The sequence below is a fragment of the Psammomys obesus genome, unplaced genomic scaffold (genome assembly GCF_907164565.1).
Source record: "Psammomys obesus unplaced genomic scaffold, mPsaObe1.curated_primary_1811, whole genome shotgun sequence".
NCBI lineage: Eukaryota > Metazoa > Chordata > Mammalia > Rodentia > Muridae > Psammomys > Psammomys obesus.
Genome location: NW_026585690.1, coordinates 3,886,194 through 3,913,514, shown reverse-complemented (window position 1 = coordinate 3,913,514; position 27,321 = coordinate 3,886,194). Strand labels below are relative to the sequence as shown.

General features: G+C 45.2%; 1 protein-coding gene across 2 annotated transcripts in view; it reads left to right on the top strand.

Moving 5' to 3' along the window:
• The window catches only part of Slc4a4 (solute carrier family 4 member 4), a 397,249-nt gene that overhangs the window by 56,779 nt on the left and 313,149 nt on the right, over positions 1–27,321 (top strand). The window contains exon 1 of one of the 2 annotated variants that reach the window (XM_055596044.1): positions 8,811–9,065. The exons of the other annotated variant lie outside the window; for it this stretch is intronic. The gene's annotated coding sequence lies outside the window, so the exon portion shown is untranslated. Of the gene's footprint in view, positions 1–8,810; positions 9,066–27,321 lie in introns of those variants that run through there. 2 annotated transcript variants of the gene reach the window in all.

Sequence of the window (27,321 nt, the reverse complement as noted above, 5' to 3'; positions counted from 1 at the left end):
CTTTCTTTCTTTCTTTCTTTCTTTCTTTCTTTCTTTCTTTCTTTCTTCCTTCCTTTCTTTCTTCCTTTCTTTTTTCTTCCTTTCTGCAGTCCAAGACCCAAACTCATGAAATTGTGCTAGAAAAATCACTCACAGATGTGCCCAGATGATCATTTCCACAGTGATTCTGAGTCATGTCAACTTGACAATAACGATTAGCCATCACAGGATGAACTAATGAGTGACGACAATAAGGTTGAAACAACATTTGAACTTGGAGGTTTAAAAGTCAGGCTTTCAATGGGTAGAGCCTGAAGTGGAGGAAACAAAAGCATTTCCATTAGCATAAATGGCCTGAGAAAGGGACTGAGTCCAAGAAGATAAATGGCATGATTAGGAAGTAGGCTGAGTGGAACACTGAGCTGGGTGTGGGATCCGTGGCCACTCCAGCCGGTTGAAGCCAGGTCATAGAAAGCTACTTAATCCAAGCAGAGTAACTTGGTCTGTCTTCTTTCAATGGCTGGTGAAAAACCAATGGAAGCTTCTTTATTTTATTTATTTATTTTTTGTTGTTGTTGTTTTGTTTTGTTGATGGAGGTGGGGCCAGAAGTTAACCACAGCAGAGCCTTTAGACGCTGACACTGTATTTCTAAGCCCAAGTCTTCAGCCCAAGTCTTTGTTGCATAAAGTTTCTGTGAAGATTAGAAAGTAGGTGAGAAGAGCAGCAATTATTTATTATGGAATGTAGCATTGGCTTCATTGGGTTCACTATGTTAGTATTACCCTGGCCTGCTTCCATTCTTTAGAATGATAGTCCATCAGTTTGTTAGCACAGCTCCACTGCACCTTGTATGGAATATTTTCTTGGAGATTCTCTGAAATATCATTCCCATCTTCTTGATTACTTTGCTCTTTACTCCAAATGGGAACTGCAGTGTCAGGGGAAGCTTTGAACAGCTGCTTCTTTAAGTGGAATGTCTTTTACTCTTGCCAGCATGGATGAAGTCTTAAATAAACAGTATGTAACACTTTCCATTTAATCAAAGAAACAGGCATAGAATTTGAGGCTCCTGGACTGGGCAGAGAGAACTGTCCAGCATGCTCCTGCTTTGTTCTAGTGACCTCTTTCTTCCTTTTCTTTTTTTTCTTTGGGTCTTTCTTTGTTTCTTCCTTCCTCTCTCCCTCCCTCCCTCCCTTCTTTCCTTCTTTCCCTCCTTTTTCCTTCCCTCCCTCCCTCCTTCCTTCCTTCTTTTTTTTCTTTTCTTTCTTCCTCCTCCACTCCCCCATCCTCCTAGTAAGTTCTTTAATACTTCCTCTGGTCTAGGACACCAGGCTATTGGTTTCACATATACTAAACACATGAAGAAATAGGAACCCTGAGAGGAGGGTTGATTATGTCCCTTAAGGGACCAAAGCCCATTGTTTCAGCACTCAGAAGAAAACCTCCCAGGAAGAGAATTTACCTACCAATAATTTGAGCAAATTCTCCATATTCCAGTTTATGATACATTTTCATTAAAAGCTACTTTTTTTTTTTTAGGTTTTTAAATAAGAATTGTCCACTGAAAAACACATGTTGAAACTTATTACCAATTTCTGTGTGATTTGTGGTGAGATGCTATTTTTTTAATGAGTAAACAAATATAATGTAGGGTTAAATATATATTGCTAGGCCCAAGCTCAGCTGCTAGACACCAAATCATCAAACACAGCCCTGCCACACCAGTACCCAGAGGACAAGTATCTCCCCCGTCTCTCTTTGAAAATGAAAAATCAGAAAGCTGAAAGTCACAGCACAAGCGAACAGTGTGGTCTAACCAACCCATAGGCCAATAGCGATGGCTTTCAAACACGTAGTCCAATGGAAGGGGTGTGGACAGGAGATGCATATGTGTAATTGGACTGAGAAGCAAGCACCGCAGAAGATCTCACTATAATTATTCACAATAAAACGTAACCATCTAGAAGTAGCCCTGGCTGACCTCAAACATAGGGATCCTCTCAACTTGCGGGATAAGTGCTGGTATTTCAGATGAGTGCCCTCCACCATGGCTGGCCTGCAGTCATGCTAAATGAGAAAATAAACCCAAGCCACAGCGTCATTTCCAAACTCTGAACCTCTGCATTTGGCAAAGCGGAGTGTTCAGAAACCCATGCAGAGGCTGATGTGAGGCTGTGCATGATCCAGCAGGCCCAGCTAAGTCTGAGAACTGGATGCAGTTGAGATGTGGTCCTTGTGTGGATTCCTCCAGCAATTAGCTGATTCTTCTGGATCAGATACATAGGTTCCCAGGAAAAAAAAAAAAACCAGCTCCTGCTGCAAAACTTGCTCAGAGTTCAGGGAAGGGTGACAGGAGCTGGCCATAAGCTAGGGGGTTTCGGAAGCCACACAGTTTCTTCTTCTCAAGGGAGGAGTGATGTCACTACCAACAATGGCTTAGAACATTACACAGGCTGACTTACTGAGCAGTCCTTGGGACGTGACAGCAGCTGTGGGCTATTAATATGACTGTTGGTGAGGCCATCAAGATTTTTTTTGTTGCCAGATAGTGGCCAGTGTGAGTGGAGAACCTAGTCTCTAAGCGGAGCAAGCCTGAAATTGCTGAAATGAGTGAAGGGCAGTGTTCAATGACTCAGAAAGATGGGCCATCAGCTGAACCCCCTTACTTCCTGGCCTTGTTTTTAGAAGCTTGTATCACGTGTTAAGACTGCCCTCAGACAGAATTAGCCTCAAAACCACACCATTTAAAAAAAAAAAGTTGTAACTGTAATATGATCAAATAGCTGGAAACCACAAATGTGAATTATGCAATGAAAAATGTATAAAATTATTAGTGGTTTTTCTCTAAGAAAGATATTTTTTTAAATTACCATTCCATCTGTTTCATGTTTTTTTTGTTTCAAAATAATGATACTTTATTGCTTTAATAATGGAAAGAAAGAATAATTTTTCAAGTGAAATTACTCTAATCTTGATAAATTTGACCTTCAAATTTTATAGTTTATTTGCACACACAAAAAATATCCACATTGATGTGACTGGAGCCCAAGACAGCACAGCCACTGGGGACCAGGGCCTGTTGTGTCACATTTTGCCTCTAATATGTGTATTCATTAAAGCATATACTAATCATATAGAAGTGCCATTAGGCATGTAAACGGGGTTATTTACATGTTTTCAATTTCAACTTATGTTAAAAATCAGCAACCTGCTTATATGGTTAAAATTCCCCCCCAAAGCACGAACAATTCAATGAAAAGGCTTCCTTCCACACTTGCTTCTCACCTAATTGCCTTCCCTGGAGGCAAATGTGGCTTTTAACTGTTCTTTTTCTCCTTTTACAGTGTATTTTGTGCACAACAGATATATTGAAGTAGTCTAAAAGTTACTGTGTAAGGAGGATGTTATCTTGAAGATACTGTGGTCTCTGAAATGTTTCAATCATAAAAACACACCGTGGTGGAGTAGGCATCTTTGTTTTTAATGTTCTAAGCATGAAGGAGCAGGAGCACTTATTTTATAAGCCATTGGGTATTAAGTTCCGGCTGTGTGATGGACACTGCCACACGCCATGTGTCTTGGTAAGCTGCTGTTAAGCTTTGCTGTTCCTTACATCCTCTTGTTGAGATCCAGATGCAGCTTCGTTTCTTAGCGGGCTGCTCCTACACCCACCAGAAAGCAGCCCTCTCTTGTTTTGTGCACTCTATCACATCTCTGGGCTTTAGTGATGAGCTTCCAGCCAGTGAGAGTCACTGTTCCAAAAGCAAAAGGTGGACAGTACTTCACACACACACACACACACACACACACACACACACACACACACACACTTAGTTGTGTGGGTGACCTGTGTTCTGTTGGGAAACAAATAGCCTTTGGTCTGGAGTACAAAACTGGACACCATAAGACAAATCTTCTCAGAATGTTCTTTCCCAGGGGAGGAGGGGAGGGAGAGCACAATGTTAATGTTTATTTTTCATCTTGCAACATTTGCTACACGCACATCTGGCAGATGTGAACTTGCAATGCTGTTAGTTACTGGAAAGGAGACCTAGGTGCTTTAGGGACGTGAACGGGTTGGGGCCGGTTCTCTCTAGTGCCGGGTCAGCCTGCAGGGGAATGTACCTCTGACTGATGGCACAGCTGATCCACACCAGTCAAGCCACAGGCAGAAAAGGAAGGGCAGCTCTGAGGTAGTCTGGCATCTGGACTTATTCATCTCTCAAGGAGGTGGGAGGCCTGGGACACAAGGGACAAACACCTGTGTCTGAGTCAAGGCTGGAATGAACACACACACACACACACACACACACACACACACACACACACACACACCCCGTAATCAGGGTCCATTTGGCAGGGAACTCTGACATAATTCTCTATTATGTTTGTTTCCCAAGAACAGATAATCTTTAATCACAGCTGTAGGTTTTAGTGGCTTGGTTGCTTGTTTCAGGGTTTTTCCTTCTCCCTTGAACAGAGAGGCCAGTGTCCTGTGTTATTCTGATCTCTGAGAGGATTCCTGTAGGAGGGAGAGGCTAGGAGACTCGCCTGAGGTTACCAAACAGTTCGGGATGACAAATGCGTCAACAGCATTCTGGAGGATTTGCATGTTTCTCTATCACCGTATTGTTCCGATCTCATCAGAGGAAAGCATTCCGGTGTCCCTAATGGAGTTACTACACTTTGGGTAACTTGCACCCCTTAATTTTACTGCTAAGGGAATCCAAGCTAAGAAAGGCTGAATATCTTGCCTTTTACTTTAACAGAGATCAGATCCTGTTTTTAGCAGCCAGAGACTCTTCTGATACTTGATTTTAGGCATGTGTTCTAAAAAATGATGGTTGGATACGGTCTACACGTTAGCTGTTGAAGCTGTAAAGCAACTTATGACACGTTTAACCAAATAAAACCATTTTCCCCAGCTCATGCCATGCTGACAGTTTGCAAAAACCATCTTCACCTTCCTCCTTGCCTCATAAAAAGGGGCTGCAGCTATTTTTAAACCCAAGGTTTGTAGAAGGGAATGCAGATTATAAATCTAGGTTAGTTGAATTTATTCAGGAATTTGTCACATTGAGTCCGAGTAAAAGAAAAATGGAAGATTGATTAGATGACCCTAATTGTCTATCTCTCTCCTTCCTTCCCCTTCCTTCCCTTTCCTCCCCTTCCCTGTCCTTCCTCTCTTTCCTTGCCCTTTCCTCCCCTCCGATTCCCTCATTCCCTCCTCTGATCCCACCTCCTCAGGTTTTTTCCAGACTAGTTGCAGAGCAAGGCTGAGTTGATTGCTCTCACTTGAGGCAGTGGCTACCCTGACCTAGGAGTAGGAACTTCAGCGAATCTTTGCTGCAATACTGTTTACTGGAAAAACAACTCTAAGTCAAAACAAATATCAGCACAAAGGAAACTGCAATTTTGTGTAACAAAATACTTGTCAAACTTGTACAAATGAGTGGCCTGTTAAAAACAAACAAACAAACAAACAAAAAACAAACAAAAAACTCCAAAGGAGGAACTTTGAGGCAACAAGATACAGTGTATCTACCACTACCTTCTGTTTAGTCCCTTCTAAGATGTGTAGAATGTTAGTTTTTTTATAACTACAGGATAAATATTCAATGATACTTCTACCTTTCTGTCTTGATACAATGATGAAAATTCTAATAAAATGTGTTTATAGGTTCCACTGTATAGTGAATAAGTAGCAATGAACATAATTTTTTTTTTTAATTTTATGAAATGAAAGCAACTTAAATACTTTAGGACCTAATCAAAGTTACACAGACAGAAAATCCTACGGTGATAATCCTAGGTGCCGGTCAGCTCTGTGCCCTACTTCCACTCGATGATTAAGATAGCAAGCTTACGAGGTGTGTAATGTGAGTTCGAACTTCGAACCGTTCTTCTTTGATGGCAGGCATCTACGAGCCCAGGTCTTAACTCTTCAGAAACTTTTATGTGTTGACGCTTCATCACCTGCTGCCACTAGATGGTGCTTGTCATTGAAACAGAGCTTCCTCCAGATTGTTTTCTCTGTGTCTCTGCTAGGACCATGGATGGATAGGAAAGAAACTTGATTAATAAAGAAAATAGCAAATGGGTAGTTCAGAGGGCTATAAAGCACAGGGAATTATTGGTCAAAAAGCAAACACACCACTACCAGTTAAGATTATATTGATTGCACCAATCCTTGTTTTTTTCTTGTGGCTCTTTAACCCGGACCTTGCTCCCTGCCTGAAGGCACTCTACTACTGAGCTGAACTGCACTCCCAACCCCACCCCTTACTGTGGTGCTATTGAGACAAGCCTTGCAATATATCCCAGGCTGGCTTTGAACTCACGATGTAGCCCAGGCTGGCTTGAAACTGTGTGCTCCTCCTGATTTCGCTTCCAACATGTTGCAATTACAGGTGTGTTCTACCACATTCAGCTTTTCCTGTTCATTCCTTTCATCCTCAAACTTTGGAAACCATAAGACAAAATTATATTTTTGAACAAATTAATATTTCTTTGACTTTATGAGAATCAAAGGAGACTGCATAATACTTTAGGACAGGTGTGTGTGTGGGGGGAAATAGAGAAAAACAAAGCCCTCCGTTTTTACTGTCCTCACTCAGAGCAGCGAAAGCAAAGGTGGCCGGCCACACACAGAGTTAACAGAAAGTTAATCATGACCTTTCCAAGGAAAGCACACGAATCTCAATTACTGGGCAATAATCAATAGGAAAGGAAATGGAACATGATTTTTTAATTGTGGGATAGCAAACACCAAGTGGAGAGTGATAACAGAGCTGGCAGGCTGTCTGCCAAGGCCAATTCTTTTCTCATTAATTTAAGACACATACCAAATTTCACCCACAGTACTCCCATTCCCTCCTCACCCCCATCCGCCCCCCCAGCTCTATACCCCCTTACAGGGCAAATTCTTCACAATCTTGATAATAAAATGCCTCCAGGGGTTACGCATCAATTTTGCATAAAGGGCATTTTGACATATTTTGCAGCCAAGTACATGGGAAATGTTTTTTTTTTTTTTTTTTCCTTCTTTCTTCTTGGACCTTTCCTTTCTCAGACAGTCACCAAAGCTGACTATTCATGGCCGGTTCACGACTATAATGAGAAATTGCCAGCTATGTTGAAATACATAATCCACAGCGTGAAAAACTGCTGATCAGCAGTGGCAAATTCTTAATACAAAAGTGATTTCTTTTTGCTCATGAGCCTCGGGGTTGCTGGTTCTTGCTGTGTGCTTAGGAGTGACAGTTCCTTTACACATAGTCTAGAGACAAAAGCGTCATTACTGGGGTGTGGGGGGGGGAGATTTAAAGGCCACACGTCGTTGTCCCTTTGCTTCTCAGTTGCCCCTATTGCTGCAGTAGGTTGGGTAGAATGTGTGCCAGAAACGACAACAGCCAAACGCATGACATTAGTGCATTTTCATTTCAGACATTAGGCAACTTGGGGTGGTTCCCAGAGCTTTCCGAGTGTTGAGTAAGGGTTTTAGACACACCAGCTTTCCCCAAACACAAGCTCTGTATCTCTGCTTCCCCAGTCCAGGGGAGACACTGTACATCTACAGCAGTTCTAGATGCTGAAGAACAGAACAGAAAAAAAAAAAAAAAAAAAAAGAAGAAGAAGAAGTGCCTCTGCTATTAAATCTATTTCACCTTCTCCAGCCTCTTATTCCCTACTTTGGAAGCAAGAGTCAGTAAGCGAAGTGATTTCTCCCGGGCTTATGTGTTTGGGCGGCTGTGTGGAGCCTGTACAGAGATTTTTCCATGTTATATGCATGAACAGGAAATACATACATGCTTTCACCATACACTGTATGGCTCAAGCCCATTAAATAGCCACGCTATAGCAGTCTCCAGAACGTTAGATGGCGACCGCGCTGCCATCCGCTTCACACCTTTAAAGGGTTTCCTAACTGATCACAATATGGGCCGCTGACATATTGTGATTCACCTCATTAGCTCCAGCAGCGTAGTAAACACGAAGGATCATTTTACAAACCCAAGAAACCCGCCTGGGATGGCTAAGAGTGTTTCTCTAACTCCAGACAGAGCCACCGGTGACATAATGAAAGGCAAGGCGGGGGTCCACGACGACCCCAGACGTCCTTTGCCAGTAAAGAACTGAAGATGGCTTGACACTGAGAGCAACTTTCTTTACCAACAACACACACGCCCCCAAGTTTTGCAGAGCAGCAGACAGAAAGACCTGGGCTGGGAAGCGCACGCAACTTCAGGTTCTTTCCCAAGTGAGGGCGCCCAGGCCAGCTGGAACGCTGAACCTTCTCAGCGGCTGGTTCTGGGCGCGAGACGAGCCCCGGCCAGGCGAGGCTTGCGGGGTCCCGAGCCAGGACCCCCCCACCCCGCCCCCCACTTGTTTCCAAGCCCGTTCGGGGCGCGGCGTGCCGAGCCCCCCAGCGGGGGCGGCGCGGCCCGAGGCCCCTCCCCGCCGCCGAAGCCCGGGCGGCTGACGCCGAGCGGCGGCCGGGAGCCGAGGGGGCCGGGCGGGCGCCGGCGAGGGCAGGGCAGGGGGCCGGCCGAGGCCACTCGCCGGCTTTAAATATGGATCGCGGGCTCGCGCTCGCCGCACAGCTCCGGCCGCCCAGCCCAGCCCCGAGCCCGGCCCCGGCGGCCGCAGCAGCGTCGGTTCCCGGCAGGCACACGGAGAGCCGGGCGCACACGCGGGAGCTGCGGGTGGCAGAGTAGCGTGGAGCCGCCCGGCTGCCGCCCTTCCCTCCCCGGGGCCCGCACCTCCGCTCGGCCGCCGCCTCCCGGGCGCAGCGCGCACCCGCCCACCCGGCCACCCACCCACCCACCCGGCAACAAAGTTGCCACTGCTGCCCCGCGCGCGCGCGCACGTCCCGCGCCTCGGCCGAGCCAACTTCTCGAGCCCACGCCGCCCGGGTCCCCGCGGTCCTCTCTCCCCCCACCCCCCGGCGCGCGCGGGGCAGAGCTTAGGTGGCGGCGGCGGCCGAGGTGGCGGCGAAAGGGGCGGCGGCGGCGGCGGCGGCGGCCGCTGCAGCCTCACACTCGGTCGCCAAGCTGGACGAGCGACGGAAGCCCGATCCCAGGAGGTGAGTGGCCGGAGCGGGCGGCGGGGAGGGCTCGGCCACGTCCCCAAGCCTCGCCCGCGCGGTGGGCGCTGGGTGGCGGGCGCGGGCCCGGGGCTGGTCCCGCAGGGCGCGCTGGCGGCCTCGGCGCGTCCAGGGAGGGACGCAGCGAGCGATCGAGAGGTCAGTGGCGGGTCGGGCATCCCCGGGGCTGGGCGCCCCACGAAGTGTAGACGCTGCTGCTGCTGCTGCTGCTGGGGGGTGGGGTGGGGTTGGGGAGGAAAAGTACTTTTTATTCCGTCTTAGCGTTCAGATGACGAGTTTGGGGTGGCTCGCTCTCCCCCGCCGCTGCAGAGCCGCCTGCATGTAGCCGGGCGTTGTTGCCACGACTGTGGGGCCAGTGGACGCCCCGCCTGGGCTCGGGAGCGGTGACGCTTGTGCTCCCCAGAGCCCGGGTGGTCACAGTTTGGCTGGGAACCTGCCTGAATTGGGGGTGGTGGGGGGACACACCCCCAGATCCTTAAAGCTAGGGCGGGGGGGGCAGGTTGAGGAAACAGCGCCATCCAGGCCGCCGTGCCCACTCCCCTGTCCGCTCCGGGACCCGGCAACTCACGTCTCTCCCTGGCAAGCCGGAGGCGGGGGTGAGTCAGGCAGATTCTCTGCAAGTGGCACACATTTGTTTGCAAGGGGGAGACAGAGGTTAGACTGGGATTTCTGTTGGCTGGCGGCGGCGGCGGCGGAGCTCTGCACAGGTACTGGGCAGCGTGTGCGTCTTGGCAAGGACAGGTGATTTCCTTTAAGTGCATTTCCCTCAGCCTTTGCCAGTCTGTCAATAACGGCCACCGAGTGAGCGACAGCAGCTAACTGCAGCAAGCGCCACAAAGAGGAAAGTTCTCCAAGAACCGAAGGAGTGGGGACGTGGCTGGGGGGGGGGGGAGGCGGAGAACCCCCAACTTGGGAATCGCAAAGGAAACGTTTCTGCTCAGGCTCTAGCGCTGTCGAGTGAGCGAGCGCTGGCTCCTCGGTCCTCTGTACGTGTGTAGTTTTGCCTCCCCTCACTCCTGGGAGGCTCCACCTTCTCTGCAGGACTGCCTGCAGCAACTTCTTCCAGTCCGAAGCTGAAGGGCTGACAGACTTTCCTCTCCCACTCTCCGCTCACGCCTCTCTCCCCTTTCACTTTAGTACCAGACAAACTTGCTCCTGGTGAGAACTCCCTGACACAGTCTCAAATCCTGGAAAGGCTCTTTCTTGAGGCTGCACTGCACCGAGCTTCCGCTTTCTTTACCGGGGACTTAGAGCTGCAGGATTATCCGAACTCAAGTGTATGTTGCTCACTAGTGCTTATTTTCATTTTTATTGGAATAGACTCTCTCTGGTAGCCAGACTAGAACTGGTCGGCTTAACGACTCTTCAAAATAAAGTTTTCTAAGACCCCTGGCCCTTGTTTCTGCCACCGTAGCGTTAAATACTTTCCAGTCATTATTGTACCTAGACTGAGTTCATTTGTACCTCATTCAAAGGAAGCTGCCTGCTTTCTAAAGCTTTCGCAACAGGAGAAAACTTTTACTTTCATTTTAAAGTTCAATCTAAACAGTATTCTGATCTCTAATGTTAAGTTGTGAAATTGAAGACTTTTACCTTTATCTCCAAGTGTAGTCTAGATGGCACAAAACTCCAACGAAACACAGGTAGGGCAGAAAACTTACTACTGCTATGAATTTTTGAGGTATTATACAGATGGGGCATGAGATTGAAAATGGAATATTTTGGTAGTGCCAGGTATATTTGAGAAAGCAGAAACCCTCAATCCTTTGCATTGGTTTTACAGCATGAAAATTTCAGTATCATTTATCTGTATGGGGGCTGTTTGTGAAGACTGAGAAAGACCTACAAGGCACATGAGCCTTTCAGGTGGTCAGAAGTACATTCAATTTATTGATGTATTTCTTGTAGTTCACTTTGTCAACACAAAAGAACTTGCAATGGTTGCGGGCCAGTGCCATTGTCTCAAATGATTAGAAGACGTTTGGATTTATAGGACTACTGTATAAGAGGAAGACAGGCAATTGTAGTAGAGGGAAAAACGTGCTAGAAAGCAGGCAACCTTTGGGACCTCTCCCAGCACACTCTGGTGTTACTCTCATTTTTCACCGAGCTCCAGCAAGTACCATTTGAAGATTCTGATCTCTTGTTCTGATACCATGCGTGGCAGTCTGGCCATAGCTCACAGCTTAAAGGAAAACATAGCACTTAGGGAAGGAAAGGAAACACACTTTAGTGTCAATCACTGCAGATAATCAGGTTTCCCTGGCTGCCTCTGAGGGCGCTGCAGTCCACGAGGACTGCTATTGTCAGGGGAGCCAGGCCTGGGAGAATTCACTGCTGCTGAAGGGTGGCAAGGACGCTCCATCAGCCGCTTCCCTGGCATTCATTTTGAACAGTGGGAATAAAGTCCTAAGTCTGGATTTTATGCATAAGCAGGTCTGTATTGGAAAGAACAAGTGGAGAACAGGAAAATCTAATGATGATTAAGGTTTCAAATATATTTTTTTTTTTTTAAGTTGCAGATTTGGAAGGGATCACCATGGAACATAAGTTGTTGGCCAGAGGAAGCTGCAAGCAGAGCCCTTACCTTATTTGCTCTTGGTTTTCAGGGCAACTGAAGACCTGTGAAATTTGTTTTTAATGGAGTCCTTTAGCAAAATGAACAGGGAAATGATACCCAGGAACCAAATAAGACCTTACCAAGCTAGCTATTACTACTTCTGCATATAGGGATTTTAGGGGGTAAACTGTTTCTTTGGTATAATGTCAGAGCTAAGTTGTATCCATAGGATGTTTCCTTGACTCCCAGTATCTATATACTCAGTACATTTTTATCATGAATGCCGGCATCCTAACTTGAAGGTATTTCATATACCCACCACGACATGTCCTTAGCTATTTTTTCCAGCCATAGAGGTGGATAGTCCTTTACATAGCACTGTTTAACCTGCCTATTGATGCACAAAAACAAACAAATTCAGAAGTGGCTCATGTATCCTCTCTTAAGCCACAGTGACTTGGATTGCGTTTCTCTGGCCTCAGCAGTGAGTGCAATGACAGCTAACAAGGCACCAGGAGGAGGAGGAGGAGGGCATGCATGGCCATGTCTTTGTTTACCTTCTATTAGAAGCAAGAGAGAAAGCATTTCTTCCCGTCTTCTACTCGGAGCGGATAGTGGTGTATTCCGTAGTAATGTCTTCATTGCCTCTGAACTAGGAGCTGTATTAAAAAAGATGGCAGTAGAAGTAGTGATAATAGTAATGGTGGAGCATGTGGGAGAGGTTGGTATGCATATCTGGAAGACTGGAAAACCAAGACTGAGAACTTTACCTTGGAAAAACATCCTGGGAGGTTATTGGTGGAGGCCGGAATGCGCACTGTGTCTGCAGAACGCTGCTACATCATCATGGAGTGACTGTGGTGAAGTGGACGGGTTATTATTTTAGTCACAGGAAGAGACTGTTCTGAGTGCAGGAGGAAAAGGAAGCCGATGAATGAGAGTTCATTCATGTGGTCTTCAGGGCAATTCGCTTGTTTCGACTTTGAGGTTCTAGAGTCTACAGTGCTAGATGTGTTGCCCTGGCAGATTTTCATTTTAGGTACATCAGTTTTAGCTTCACTCTTGGGAGCTATGTTTATTTTTGAAGCAAAGACTTCAGAGAACATAAGTCATCAACAACTTACATCTTGGAGTTTTTTTTTTTTCCTTCTTCTTGTTTTATTGATTTGAGGGTGGGGTTGGGAGGGAGAGAGGGAGCGGGATACAGCAGGGATACAAAGTTAACAAACTGTAACTAATATTAAAAAAATAAAAATTAAAAAAAGCTTAGAAAAGCTTTAGACACTAGAGTTTCTGGGATGCTTTTAGGAGGCATTAAAATAAAACAAACAGAAATGCAAAAGAGAAAGGGCTATATTGTGTTGAACCCTGCTCCTTTTTGAGTGGCATAGTAGGAAAGCCTTTCCTAATATCACCAACAGAAAGTGGGGCATTTTTTTTTTTTTGCCTTTGTAGCTATTCTCCATGATGAATAGCCTGCTCTGTACTGTTTTCAAATGAGTAAACCTAATGAGTAAGCCCTAATGGTTGATGGGATCTAGTAATATGGCCGTCTGTTTGGCAGGCTGTCTCACAAGAAAGGCCCTGAGCAACAGAGAGAAGACATATATTGAGGAGGATTCTCATCACTCGGGAGATCCCTTGGAGTCTGCCTAGGTGAAGCACGTTTGACTTAGGATTGTTATACAACCTCTAACATCACAGCCAACTGTGAACCAGAAAGTAGACGAGAGAAATGGGCTGAGATTGGTAGGTACATAGCAGATGCTGAGCCGGGAGCAGACAGCCTGTTAGTGAAGGAAGAGGTGGACCAAAGGCCGCAAAAGAGCTAAAGGGTAGAACCTGAGGTCTGAGAGCGTCATGTGTAGCACCCCCACCTCCCTTCTCCTTTCCTTTTCTCCCTCTTTCCTCCTGCCTCATGTATGTAAGTTTTTACCAAGGTGTAATGTATAGTCAGGGCATCACAAATGTCACTGAAACATCAGCAACTAGCTCAGTAATCTACTTGACTGAGCCCATCCATGGGATGGATACAAGCCAATGGCAGCATCAGAAGCCTCCCATCTTCTCCCCTGTAAGCTTCTACCCCCCTCAACAGTGACGTCCCACTTCTGAGGCTGGAGGCTGCCTTACCTGTTGCTCAGCTTGTTGTGAGTGAACCAGGATGCAGTGTGTGCTTGCGGGCCTCACCTCTTTGGTTAGGTGCTGTGTTTGGGAGATTTGTCCTTGGCTCACGTGTAGCAACTTTGTTTATTCTCGTCATTCTGAGGTGTTTTACTTTTGGCGAAGAGCATGATGCGTTCACCTGTTCCATTCTGGATGGATACTTGCGCTGTTTTCAAGTTTGTCTGTTATGTCTATTATGAATTGTGCTGACATGGGCAGTCTTGAGCACGTCTTGTATAAATGTGGAGAACTCAGTGTGTGCTGAGTTCAGTTGTTCAGTAGATGGTATCTTCCCTCAGAGGCGGCACAGATTCATCCTCCTATGAACAACGGGCCCCACGTGCTTCACACGTCTTACCTGGTCTGTGGGTGTATGAGTCTGTCACACCATGGATTTCATTTACATTGTCAAGTATACTTCTTTGAATGTTTATCAGGTATACCACTGGTTCAATTATTATTGTTATTCTTGCTCCTGAGGTTTCTGCCTAATACATTGTCCCAAGTAAGGAAGTTTTTAACACCTGCGACACCTGTGTCTGCTTGTTTTGAGAGCACAGCAAGTCAGGCAGATTTGCTCGTCAGTGCTGTCATCTGCTCAGTATGTAAAGAGACTATGAACATTTGCAGTTGACACTCCCCATAGGAGGAGCCTGAAATTCCATCCTTCGAGAACAGCCTAAAGTCCAGCTTCGAACCGACACTCAAAAGCGTGCTGTCAGCCTGACAGTCACTCATCTTGCAATGTGCCAGCGCTTGGTGGAGCTGCAGGAGTTGAAGACTCCAGTCGCTTCTCTACTCATTGTTTGATTTGGGAAATTAAAAAAAAATGTCATTTTATTTTATTTTTCTTCACTAAAGTCACTGTTAAACTCAACTCACAGAAGAGTTTTCAGGCACTGACAAAAAATGAACTTCATTAAGCTTTGCTCCAAGTTTACATATGTTAGCTATTATCATCATTGTGTTCTTCAGTGTTCTCTATTCTTGACTGGGAGTGTGCCGGCACCGACCGAGAGCAGTTGCTGGCATATTTATCGATGTTTGGCTGCATGAATGAACAACACATTTCATTATCTTTCTCAGGTTCTTACTCTGAGTAACTGAGACTGTGTTTTGCATGTTTTCCTCTAAGACTTTTGCTTTCAGTTGAGAAAGCTGACTTTTGAACAGAGTTTATCAAACTTTTTGTTTGGAACTGAGTCTAACAACTAGCAGTTTGAAATCACCCGTCTCATCATATGGGTCCTATGAAGTCTGTGCCCCATGTAACACAAGCCAAACCTAAAGTGCCCTTGAAAAAAAAAAACAAAAACAAAAACAAAAACGATTAAAACGCTCATCACTCTATGGAAGATTCCTCCAAAGCCCACACACTATATATTTTTAGCTTCTCTAATTAGAGTGCTAGGCAACAAATTTCCAGATCTAGAACACTGTAGTGGCTCCTCCGGTGTGGAAACTTTGGAAGCCATGTGGCACCCAGAACTGAACGTTTAAGGATGCATGTTAACTGACAGCAGGAGCTGGTAAAGAGCCCTTCCCACTCAGCATGGGATCACTGCCTCTCACCCATGTCAGCTGTAACACTGCCATCAGGGTGTAGAGGGCAGCCCTGCCGGCGGCGGCGGCGTTGTGAGCCTGCAGCAGCCCGAACTCTTGCTTCTCAGCTGATGGACTCACTCTGAGACGCCTTTCCTTCGCATGAAGGGTGGGCTGGTGGCGTGTTATTTTTACTGTAGTATAAATAGAATGAGAATTTGTGTGTGTGTTTGTTTTTTGAGGATCACAGGTTACTTTTAATCAGTGGTAGGTTTCACATTGCAAATCAGGCTGGCGGTACAAGGAATATGGATTTTTATGCGGACATTGAATTACATTTTGTTATCCAAAGTCTCTTTTTGTTTTCCGTTCTTTCTTTTGTATTGGGGCTTATTTATTTATTGCTTGCTTTATAGGGCTGTTGATCACTCTTGGTTGCTTTGTTCTCATCACTTAGGTGTAACTGTTTTGTGGTTCTCTACTGAGGAAGTAACACAGGACTCCAGGATCACGTGCCAGGTTATATTTATAAGGATGCTTACATGTTAGCTGCGTACTTCACGTGTACTTGACCTGAATGGGCTGACTGAATGGGAAATGGACTTTTCTGGTATAGTAGGCAGACTTTGCTTTCTGGTACAGGCATAATGTAGTGGGAAATAGAAATAAATATGAAGGGCGACCGTGGCCTTGGCAAACTAGTGCCTTGGACAGTTGATCTTCATACTTACCTGCTCTGGGCGATTTCTCATTGTGAGAAGTTAAACTGGGGGTTTTAATACCAATAAATGCAGGCACATGTGGACGCTGCTATATTTATGTTGGCAACAGGGTCCTCCCTCTGGTGGCTTTTCAGCACTTGGGGTTTTCAAAAGATATGGATTTATTTTTTAAGGACAGTGATGTGTGTGTGTGTGTAGTTATTTAATTAAGATTTATTACTTTAAAATTATGTATAGATGTGTGTCTGCATGTGAGTATGTGCACAGAGGTGCAGGTGCCCAAGAAGGCTAGAAGAAGGCCACACATCCCTTGAAACTGCAGTTAAAGAGACTTGTGAGCTGGCATGTGGGTGCTGGGAATAGAACCTGGGTCCTCTGGAAGAGCAGCCAGTGGTCTTAACTTCTGAGCCACCTCTCCAGCCCAGGGGATAACTGTTTAAAGAACTGGATTATGAACCGTTCTGGTGTCTAAACTGGTGTAAAAGAAAAGTGAATGTTCCTAATGTTCTCAGCAGGGAGATCTGTTGTCTACGTGGCTTGGCGGAATAGTTCTGATCTCTTCAGGACACGTTTCATAGGAACTTGAGGATTGATGGCTGCACTCCGAGGTCCTCGCCTTGGGTGGTGCATGTTCACAGCCACAGCAAGACAGCAGTTGAACTGTTTGGCACATTCCTTCCTTCCTCTGTCCTCTGGAGACTGTGTCCTTAGGAATGTGAGATTAGCGGAGAGTCGGGCCTCTTGGTAGGGGGCTTGCTGAAGCACTGATGATCGCAATCAGTCACCTCTGGAAAATGCTGAGCAGTAACAGATTGAGCGGGAACACACGCTTCACACATTTGTGCTGTTACGAGTTGGGCTGCTTTGCCAGGGAAACAAGAGAAGGCAGAGAGGGATGTGTCAAAGGAGTTAGATAAACGAGATCAGAGAGTTTCCCGTGAGAATGCATTGTTAAGAAATAAAATGAAATCTCATCCAAAAGCATCAGAAGAAAATAAAGCTCAAGCATGCAGATTTTCTTTTTCTTCTTTTCCTGCTAAATCTTTTGGCTCTGAGTACTAATGGGTCACTCCATTGTTTCCTCTTTTGCCCTGTGCTTTAACATGCCCACAGGGAAGCATCCTGTTCTGTGCTGAGTATGTCCTCAGTCTGAGGCGTGCAACTTTCACGCTATGGCCCATGGCTGCACAAGCTAGATCAAAAACTACTTAGGATGCCTGCTGTCTCCGAACAAGGCTTCTAGAGGAACTGTCTGTGGGTCATAGCTGCCGTTCATTGCTGTCCTACCCGCTAGTACACTTCTTGTGAAATTTTTTATTAATGAAACTTCTTGTATGTTTCTTACTCTTCTTATTAGTAACTTTGGGGTAAAACTTCACTAGAAGTATTTGTTTTCTGTTATTGCTCCTTGGAAGACAACCTGTTTTGATATGGCTGCCTTATTTGTTCTCTGTATTGTACTTATTTGAGATTAAAAGTGTTAGTAGTGTTTAAAAAGGCTTGGCTTTCTTTTCTTTTTTTTTTTTTTAAAGATATTTCTGTATGTGCGTGTGCGCATGTGTGTGTGTGCATGTGTGTGCTAAGACCATACTTCAGATCCCATTGTTGAGCAGCTGCCACTCTGAAGCACCAAGCCACCGCTCTGGTCGCAGGTTTTTCTTTTGGAATCATTATAGGCTAACAAGAGGTGATAAAAATGTAGGGCAGAAAGCTTTTTTTTTTTTTTAATGTCTTTTATCCAACTTCTCCTACTTTTAGGACTCCTAAAAGATGTTCTAACTTGGTGCTTCCTCATTCAAACCATTTTTTATGTTGATCATATTTTGCATGTTGAATTAGGAGTTTTAAATTCAGATGTTTCTACAAAATCTTTGAAAGGATGTTATGCAAGTATAACTGAATGAGAGTAATAGTTTCAGCCACAAGAATATTATTGTCTCTCTGTGTTAGGTATATAGTAACCCGCCTTATGGTAGAGGTAAAGGCATGGTATGTTCAGGTGTTTTCTAGCTCATCTTTGGTTTGTATGTATAGTATTTCTAGTAAAATATTAGCATGTTTCAATATTGCTTAGTATGTTGAAAATAATATACTTGGATACACATATTTGAGTCTAATTATCTTCTACTGAGGGCTTTCAAATACTCTTTGTCCATGTGTTTGACTGTATGAAATGTCATCAAGAGTGTTCCCTTGAGGGGCCAGAGGGACGGCACAGTGGGTAGGGAGCAGTGTGCTTGGTCTCGAAGAGGACCCTGCTTGAGTTCCCAGCACCGACATGGTGGCTCACAACCATCTGTAACTCCAATTTCAGAGGATCCAGGTGCCCTGTTCTGGCTTCCCCAGGCACTGCACACAGATGGTGAGTATACATACATATAGGCATGCACATACAAAATTAAAATGAACATTAAGAAAAGAATACTCCCTGGAGAGTATATCTAATATTTCTGAGAGGCAGTGTTGGAAAGGTGTAGAGAAATACAGGGCACATCATAAGTGAGTGAGAATAGACAGAGTGGGATGAATGCTTAGAGTCGTAATCCAGTGCTTCTCAACCTGTGTGGGCGGAGAGCCCTTGGAGGGTTGGATGACCCCTTCACAGGGGAAGCATACCAGATACCTGCAGGTCAGATATTTACATTATTACTCACGGCAGTAGCAAATTTCCAGTTAGGTAGTTGCAACCAAAAATAATTTTATGGCTGGGATTCACCACAACATGAGGAACTGTTGTTATAGGGCTGCAGCATTAGGAAGGTTGAGAACCACAGTCAGAACCAATGGCATCTAATGTCAGAAGGAGATTTCACTGAAGCCTGTGAGGCTGTGAACGCTTTCCCTAGCTCTGAAAGCACGAACCAGCAAACACTACGCGTAACAGAGTGAAGGTTACCACAAAAGCCCTTCAGAGTCTTATGTAGCAGATGCTTATCAGAGCTGCTTCCTTATCACACCGTGACACTGCCTTCTACAACAGGAGAGATGATCCGGAGAAATCTCCAGGGGATTCGTGTGTTCATATGATTGAAAAGAGAAGGGGGACCTACTTGGTAAATAGGTCTAATCTTCCGGTGACCGTTCTCTCTTATTCCAGCATATTACCCGGAGCCATTCTCTTTCCAAAGAACTTTGTTCACTCAGCAATCTGGACACTGTGTGGAATACCTCTCCCTTCTTTAGTGCTACCGTAAGACGATACTGAACCTTGCTCTGGAAGACAGTGGGTCTAACTCCACATGATAGTTTCCAGGAAGGTGTCTTTCCCAGCACGTCTTGTCTCAGCTCTTACCTTGACCCTAAGGCACTGGCGTGTGTGCTGTGTTACCCATGGGACTGTAAAATGAGCACATAGACCTTGTGAAATTTCTCTGAACCCAGTCTCTTCTCTGCTGCCGAAATTATTGCATATTATTTCTTGATTTGAAATGACTCCACTGGTCAGAAAGATTGTTTGCTTTCCCCAAACCCATGAGGTAAATTTTATTTTCTGAAAGCTTAAGGATCGTTGACAGGAGCTGGGAGGTTGGCTCAGTGGGCAAAATGCTTGCTGCACAAACATGAGTACCCGAGGTTGGATCTCTGGCATCCACGTAAAAAGCCAGGTATGGCAGGGCAAGCCTGTAATGCTGGTGGGGAAGTAGAGACAGGAGGATCCTGGCAGCTCATTGGTCGCCCCCTGTAGCCAATTGCTGAACTCATGGATCCGAAACAGACCCTGTATCAAAAATGGAGGTAGTGGAGGGTGATAAAGAAAGACAACCAACGTGGACCTCTGGACCTACATGAACATGCATGGCTGTGTGCACCTGTGTAAGTGCACGTACACACACTCATTGTGTTCTGTTACTTCTTGTAGTGTAACAGCGTGTTCACGGGTTGGAGCCTGGGAAGGCCTGTGCCACATCTTCCCACGTGGCTGCAGATTCTAGCTTCTGTGATGGATGAACACATGCGCCCGAACAGCCTAAGATCTTGATATCAAAGCCAGAGCATGTTGGCTTCCCCCGGGCTCTGTCTGGAGCGCGGCTCTAAGCGTAACTCGGGGAGTTGGTTCCCAGGGATGTAAGTGCTTATAGAGTGCCTGGGTAGCAATGGGATGCAGTGGGGATGCACAGTCTAAGCGTCAAGGAAGGGCACGTGGTGTCTTGAGGAGCTGCTTCTGGGAAATTGTGGACCTGTCTGCTTGAGTTAACAGGAGCTGCCCATTTATCTACTACCGTCGCTTAGGTAGAGTTTTCTGATTACTGAAGCCTACGTAATTAGGGTCCAAACTAAAGTTGTCTTAAAGCCTTTTTGATGTTCGTCATTGTAAAATGAATTGCATGCCCTTATCTCCCATCTTAACGACACATTGAACCATTTTCCCTTTTGCCGGCCTCTCTTGATCTTCATTACGCAATCGCAAGGGCCTGTCCAGGGTGGAGATGTGTGGAGTGATTGCTGCATTGCTACTAACCAATTTGTCCTTGCCTTAATATCTCATTAGATAGCTATGGCATTTTTTTTTTTTTTAAAGAAAAGTGTGGATAATTGCATCTTGTAGAGAAAAGTGACACCCTCATGTGGACACTGAAAACAACAGTCTGTGTCAAGGGCCTGAGAGGAAGGATGCAGAGCAGAACGGGCAGAAGCTGGGAGTGAGAGGGGGGAGTGGGAGTGGGAAGATGGTGAGCTCCTGCCTATCAGGTTGTTGAGGCTGCTGGAAAGTTGGCTAATTTCCTGGATCCAAAACTGTGGCCTCTAGAGCTGGTGGGCCTGGGCTCGAATCTCCCTTGCAGCTCTGATGTGTGTACCTTGAGCAGCTTCTGAGATTTCACGGATAGTCTCCGGGGTCTTGCGCTGAGGGACAGGACCTGGCTGAGAGAAAATGGGAGTGAGCAGGGAGAGAAGCTGGAGTGTAAGACAGGAGCACAAAGGCTTCAGCAGGTCCCCGAGCGGCCTCCAGAGACTCCTGAGGTGCTGTACCTTGAAGTAAGGGGGACAGGCCTCAGAACTTAATCTCAGCCAGTCCTGGGATCCCGCGCAGCATCTGGAGGGGCTGTGGCTGGTGGCTTTGTTCTCAGCTGAGCTCGCCTCACTCAGTTCCCATGACTTAGGTTAGCGGGGATGGAGAGCTTGGAAAAGTGCATGGGAAGTTGCATTTGGTGTTTTCCAATCCTCCCTCTCCCTCGTAATGTGACTCTTGTGAGTCTGAAACTGAGTGTTCTCATTATTAATGTTTCCTAGTTCTTCCTCTAAGAAGAAAACACATGGCAATATATTAGGGACAATTTAATGCATTATAATGCATCGCATGTCTTATTGATATTCATATATATTTCCGGGAAAGATCCAGGGCGAATAAGAACTGACGTTAAATTTTGAAAAGTTTGATCACATGGCAGGTGAAAATTTTAAAAGCATGTTTGGGTGTGTGTGAGTGTGTGTGTGTGTGTGTGTGTGTGTGTGTGTGTGTGTGAGAGAGAGAGAGAGAGAGAGATCTTAGCCTCCATCAAATAAATACAGATAGCACTCTCTAAGCTGAGGCGGAGTCACTTGTGCAGAGCTCAAGAGAGTTAGAAGGAACTTCAGCACGTGGTGGGTCTGGTCTCAGAGTCCTCTGGGGCTTGGTCTTCACTTCCCCTCTTGCCCTGCTGCTCCATGAAGGTGTTAGCACCTACAATAAGCGAATGTGACACCGACAAATGATTTTGTTCCTTAAAACATTCCGGGATAATTTTGTTGTTGTTGTTGTTATAATTTTCAGTACTTAAATTACAGCAGTGTAGAAGAGATCACCTAGAGTGTTTTAGAAATTTGGTTTTGAATTAAATTAATGTTGTTGTGGGCTGTAGCATCTGCTAATTCATTTCTTGCTTAATGGAGGGCACGGTTAATTCCCTTGGCCAATTTTTATATTCTCATTGGTGACGTGAGTGCAAAGCACTTTGAAATGGGTCCCTCACCCTATTTGGTCACTGTCATATTCTTTTTTTTTTTTAAGGGCTGTCCGATTGCACTGTTAACACTAAAGCTAAAGTAGTGGTAAAACGTGCGAAGTGTGGATCAATACGTAATGACTGGCATATCCCCCCGAAGCCAGCAGAGCAGAAGAGGGTGTAATACTGCCTCTGAATGAAGCTTTTAAAAAGATTTGCTTCATTTTTAATTGTCTGCCTATGTGTAGGTATGTGCGCATGAGCCAGATGAGGGACTCCAATCCTCTGGAGTCGGAGTTTCAGACATGGTTGGTGGCCCCATGCGCGTGTTGGGAACCAAACTTGGGTCCTCTTCAAGAGGACAATTGCTCTTAACCAATGAGCACCTTCCTAGCTCCCAAATTATATTTTTTAAATGTTTCTGTTGAACTCGGCCTCCACTTCACTTAAAATGTTTGTAGAAACCTTGTTTTTACTTTTATTTTTTTTAAAGAAGTGAAAGTATTAGGAGCGATCCATGCAAAGCAGTTGATTTACACATTTATTATTTGTTTACACATTTACATATTCATTATTATTTAGAAGAAGAGGATTATGTGAATATACACTACCAGCCTGAGTCAGTGAAAAATTTTGTGTTACTCTAATGCTTGGGCATTAACAGTATTTTGAGTTGAACAGTCTTTTGGGTCCTATGCAGAATTCATAGTTACTTTTTGGTTCTGAGTCATAGGTCTAATGGAGATCTTCTCACTTCAGCAAACTTTAACAACTAGCAATTTTTTTTTTAAAACAACCTATTGAGGTTGTTTAAATATTAAATATTGTTTAAATCTTTAAATATGAACATATTTAAGATCTCCCTTTAGTATTTGATTGGAGACATGTTTGGGGGGAGGAATGAACATGGAAAAAAATAAGTTAACCAGTACACATATAAAAATATATTAATGTTTAAATGTGTGCGGCGAAGACTCATTGCATAATACGTTCTTTGTAAAGGCAAAGATGTCTGTGCTGGTTAGTTTTTGACAACTTGGGTCATACTAGGGTCATATGGGAAGAGGGAACCTCAGTTAAAGAACTGCTTTCAATACATTGGTCTGTGGGCATGTTTGTGGGGCGTTTTCTTGATTAATGATTGGTGTGGGAGGGCCCCGTCCACTGTGGGTGGTGCTACTCCTGGGCCCATGGTCCTGGGTTGTGTAAGAAAGCAAGCAGAGCAAGCCAGCAAGCAGCACCCCTCCACGGCCTCTGCTTCAGTTCCTGCCTCCAGGTTCCTGCCCTGGCTTCCCTCAACAATGGACTGTGACCTGCATACTGAAACAGACCCTTTTCTCCTCCAAGGTGTTTTTTGGTCAGTGTTTTTAGTGACAGCCACTGAAAGCAAACTAGGACAATGTTTTTTTTTTAAAGCTGCCTTCTGTATATTAAAGCACACAAACTACCTTTCAAGAAAAACTGTGGTGAGGCTCTTCAAGGAGGCAAAAGTCCATATGCAAGACAGTTATGCAGGCATAGCTTTTAAGTTTCAAAAACAACATCATGACTTTTGGGCAGGTAGTTTCTTACTCTGCAGGAGATAGATAACAGCAAACGGCATTGCTTCCGAAGTTGATGTAGGGGCGAATGACTCCTGCCCTTGTGGCTTTAACCCCAGGTGGAGTGCAGTTACTGTATGGTGGCTTTGAAGATGTTTGGCTCATAACTTCTGCTTGAGAACTACTTAAACAAACAAACAAACAAACAAACAGAAAAACCCACCCCAACAACCCTACTTAATGTCCTCTCTCCTCTGCTTTCCTCTTCCTGTCCTTCCTTTCCTAGTCTTTCTTCATTTCCTTTTCATACCTGTGAGTTTTAATATTTATTCATTTCAATTTTTATGTATTTACGTTTATATGTAGGGGGGTTTTGCCTGCAAATATCTGTGCCCCACAGGTTTGTGGAGGCCAGAAGAGGGCTTTGGATCCTTTGGGCCTGGAGTTCCATATGGTTGTGAGCTGCCACAGCCGATGCTTGGGATCAAACCCAGGTCCTCTGAAAGAGCAGCCAGTGCTCCAAGCCATCTCTCCAGTCCGACAAATTGGTCTTTAAAATGTGGGTTTTAGTTATGAGTTGCTGAAAAAAATAAGTTAATCTTAGTTACAGGTTGTAAAATGAATAAATACGAACCAGAAAAGGTTTCAATTAAGGAGAAAGTCTTCATCCAGAGCTCTTTGATAGTTAGACAGATTTCTTTATTACTTCCATTAGAATGTAAAGTGCAATCAGTTCTTAGACTGTGTACCGGTACAATCATGGACACATGTGTGAGTGTTTGCTGAACTGAGGTACCAAAGAAGCACATTAAACCAGAGTTTAAACTACTTACAAAGTTTAATGAGTGAAACATTTCAATAATGTCGCCGTGTTGCATAACTTTTATAAAACGCAGAAGAAAAAGGGTGCCTAGTAAGTAAAGATGACAAATCTCAGTAAAGCCACATTATTAGGGTTTATATTTTGTCTGAAAATCAAGGGGCAGCTCTTATCCACAAGCATTCACAGTTAGGCTGGAGAGAAGGAAGGTTCCATACGGGCATCAGCTCTTTGGTCTAATGGTCTAAATGCAAGGTAAAAGAACCACACAAATGGTTTGGTTCCAAAAGCAAGCCCAGTGAGATCACTTTCAGTGTGGTTTGCTGAAAATTGATGATGATTTTTAGCACTTAGTGTCTTATTCTCAAAGCACTTTCCAAATGTTGAATAATTAATTGCCACAGCTCCCATGTGGGGGTAGAATATCAAGCATGTCGTTCTGTGTACCAGGAAACCATTATGTAACCGCTTGGAAATGTTGATTTTAATTTTTTTTTATTTTTTTTATTTTTAGAGGTGTCTTTGCTTTCCAAGGTGACCAGCATTTTCAGGGTTGTCCCGGTTCCTAGTCACAGGGTCAAGGGAGAAATAATCAAGGGCGCTGAAGACTTGAAAACTTTTTTCCCTTCTCACCATTGATGCTGACCTCACTTGTGGTGTGTGTGCATGTGCAAGCCCATGGGTTTGTGCAGGACTGCGCATGTCACAGCGTGCACGTGTAGATCAGAGGCCGACCTCGTGTGTCAGCTCTCATTCTCTACCATGTGGTGATTCACACTCAGCAGCTCACACCTGCGTGAAATGGGCTGCAACCCCTGAGCCGGGCCCAGATTTCTGTACCTCCGGCCCAGATTTCTCTTTCTCTCGCTCAGCATTTTGTAGTACTAGTTGCTTTTGAAAAAGGAATAGTAAATATCAGCAAGTCTAGTGCTTGCAGGAGGCACAGTTACCTCTTACCCGGTAGGTCCACAAGATGGGAGACTCAGCGAGCTTGTGAGGAACAACTGTCCCAAAAGAGGTCGCATGAGAGTATGTTTAAGGAAGGGACGAATCTTCTACACAGTAGCTCTCTCCCCCACTAGCTCTCACGCAAGTGGAGTAATCAGTGTAGACCACGAGAGTCCAGCAGTGCACTGAGGGCCGAGTCTGGACCAACTCGTGTTAATAATGGAGTGAGAACAAACAGCTACTGAGCTAGAAAGACTGAGTGTTGCTGGCTTAATTGTACTTAAAATCGAACCGGTGCGTGATGACTGTGGCGACTGCTGGGGAGAGCGCCATTGCCGCCCTGTAATCCCTGTAACGGAGTCGGGCCATGCCTCTTCTTCTCCTTATTTTCATTTCTTGTTGTTGGGAGCATCTAGAATGCTCTCTCTCTTACCTGCTCTGAGACCTACCATTAGTCACAGGCAAACACTCGTTAGGCTGCTGGCTGTAGTGCGCGAGAAACCATTTCTCCCACCTAACTGTCCCCAAGAACTTGTTGACTATTTTTCTTCTTCTTCCTCCCTTGCCAGATGAGATAGGGCCAACGGTGACCGGTGACCGTAGGTAACTGTGGTGGCGACATGCTTGACAGGGGTTTGAGAAGAGGGAGGGACCGTGAGTGGAGTGAGCTAGGACGAGGGCCTGGAGGAAGACAGGTGGGTTGGAATTTGCATGAGCAGTGACTCTGTCCTCCCAGACAATACCTGCCTTAGCCAGGCTAATTCCAGCCTTGTTTGTGTTGCCAGCGTCAGGAAGTCTACTGATTAGCTCTCCGGGGAGAATCAGGATGAAGTCACCTCGGACCACGTGGAAGGCCATCCATAGCTCAGGTTCTCAGCCTTTGAGATAGGAAAGAGCCAGGCTCCTGCTCTGGGAGCAGCTAATCCCCTTATGCTTTGAGCAACTTACCACACAACAGAAAGAATGCTGTGGTAATTATTTCTGACGAGGGCTGAGCGTATAAGTACCTTTAAAGGCGGAGTTAGATTCCTCGTCATTTCAGAAAGGTGAAATGCTAGAAGTTACTCAAGTGTCGACTCACACTTGTTTACCAACACAGGCAGTATTTAGTAACCCAGAGGTCTCAGGGCCTACAGCTGGGCTTCAGGAAAGTCCATGAGCTGCCAGATATTGAATACAGTGTGCATGTGTGTGTGTGTGTGTGTGTGTGTGTGTGTGTGTGCTATGTGGGAGTCTTTATAGGAGAGAGATGCATTCAGGGGCATTTGTGATGGTACTAAAGTTTCAAAATGCACAAAACGTTTAATGTTTGACACAGACTAGTGTTCCTTAAGAATATTTAGGGCTCCCCCACGCCATCCAAATAACTGTTCTGTACTCCTCCAAAATCTGAACGGAAAGGATACGAGAGCCAGCTAACTCCGGGACATCACCTCTGAAAAATCTGGTGCTCTTAGTTTTATCAGAAAAATGTAATGATGAAGTCGAAAGCAGTGCCCACCTTTAACCACAGGACATCTGAAGAGGCGAGATCAAATGTGTTTTCATCTGCCACTAGTCATGGAGTCTGAATAAAGTGCGCCTCGGAGGATAAGGCAGCTTCAACATACACTTATAATTCAGCTCACATGTAGACAAAGGGTCCTTTGGTGGCACATTTATGAATTCAAATTTGTCAGGTGTGTTTCTATATTTCTCTTAAGATATTTTGTTTTTAATATGACATATTTTGATTATGTTCTTTCCCCTTCTCCGGTTGCTCCCAGATCTTGCTGGAGAGAGCGCGAGCCATTAAATGCTAGGTTCACATCTGTCTCCATATTCTTAAGGGAGAGTATGTGTACAGGGCCAACGCTGACATCAGATATCCTATTTGATAGTTTGGTGGGTGTTGACCACTCTTCTATTTTTTTTCTTTTCAATGAAAATATTTAGCTGAGACCCCTGGTTCAAAGTGCATTTTTAAAACAGAAGTGGGCCATTTGGTGCATCAGCTGGGATCACCACCCTCCTGA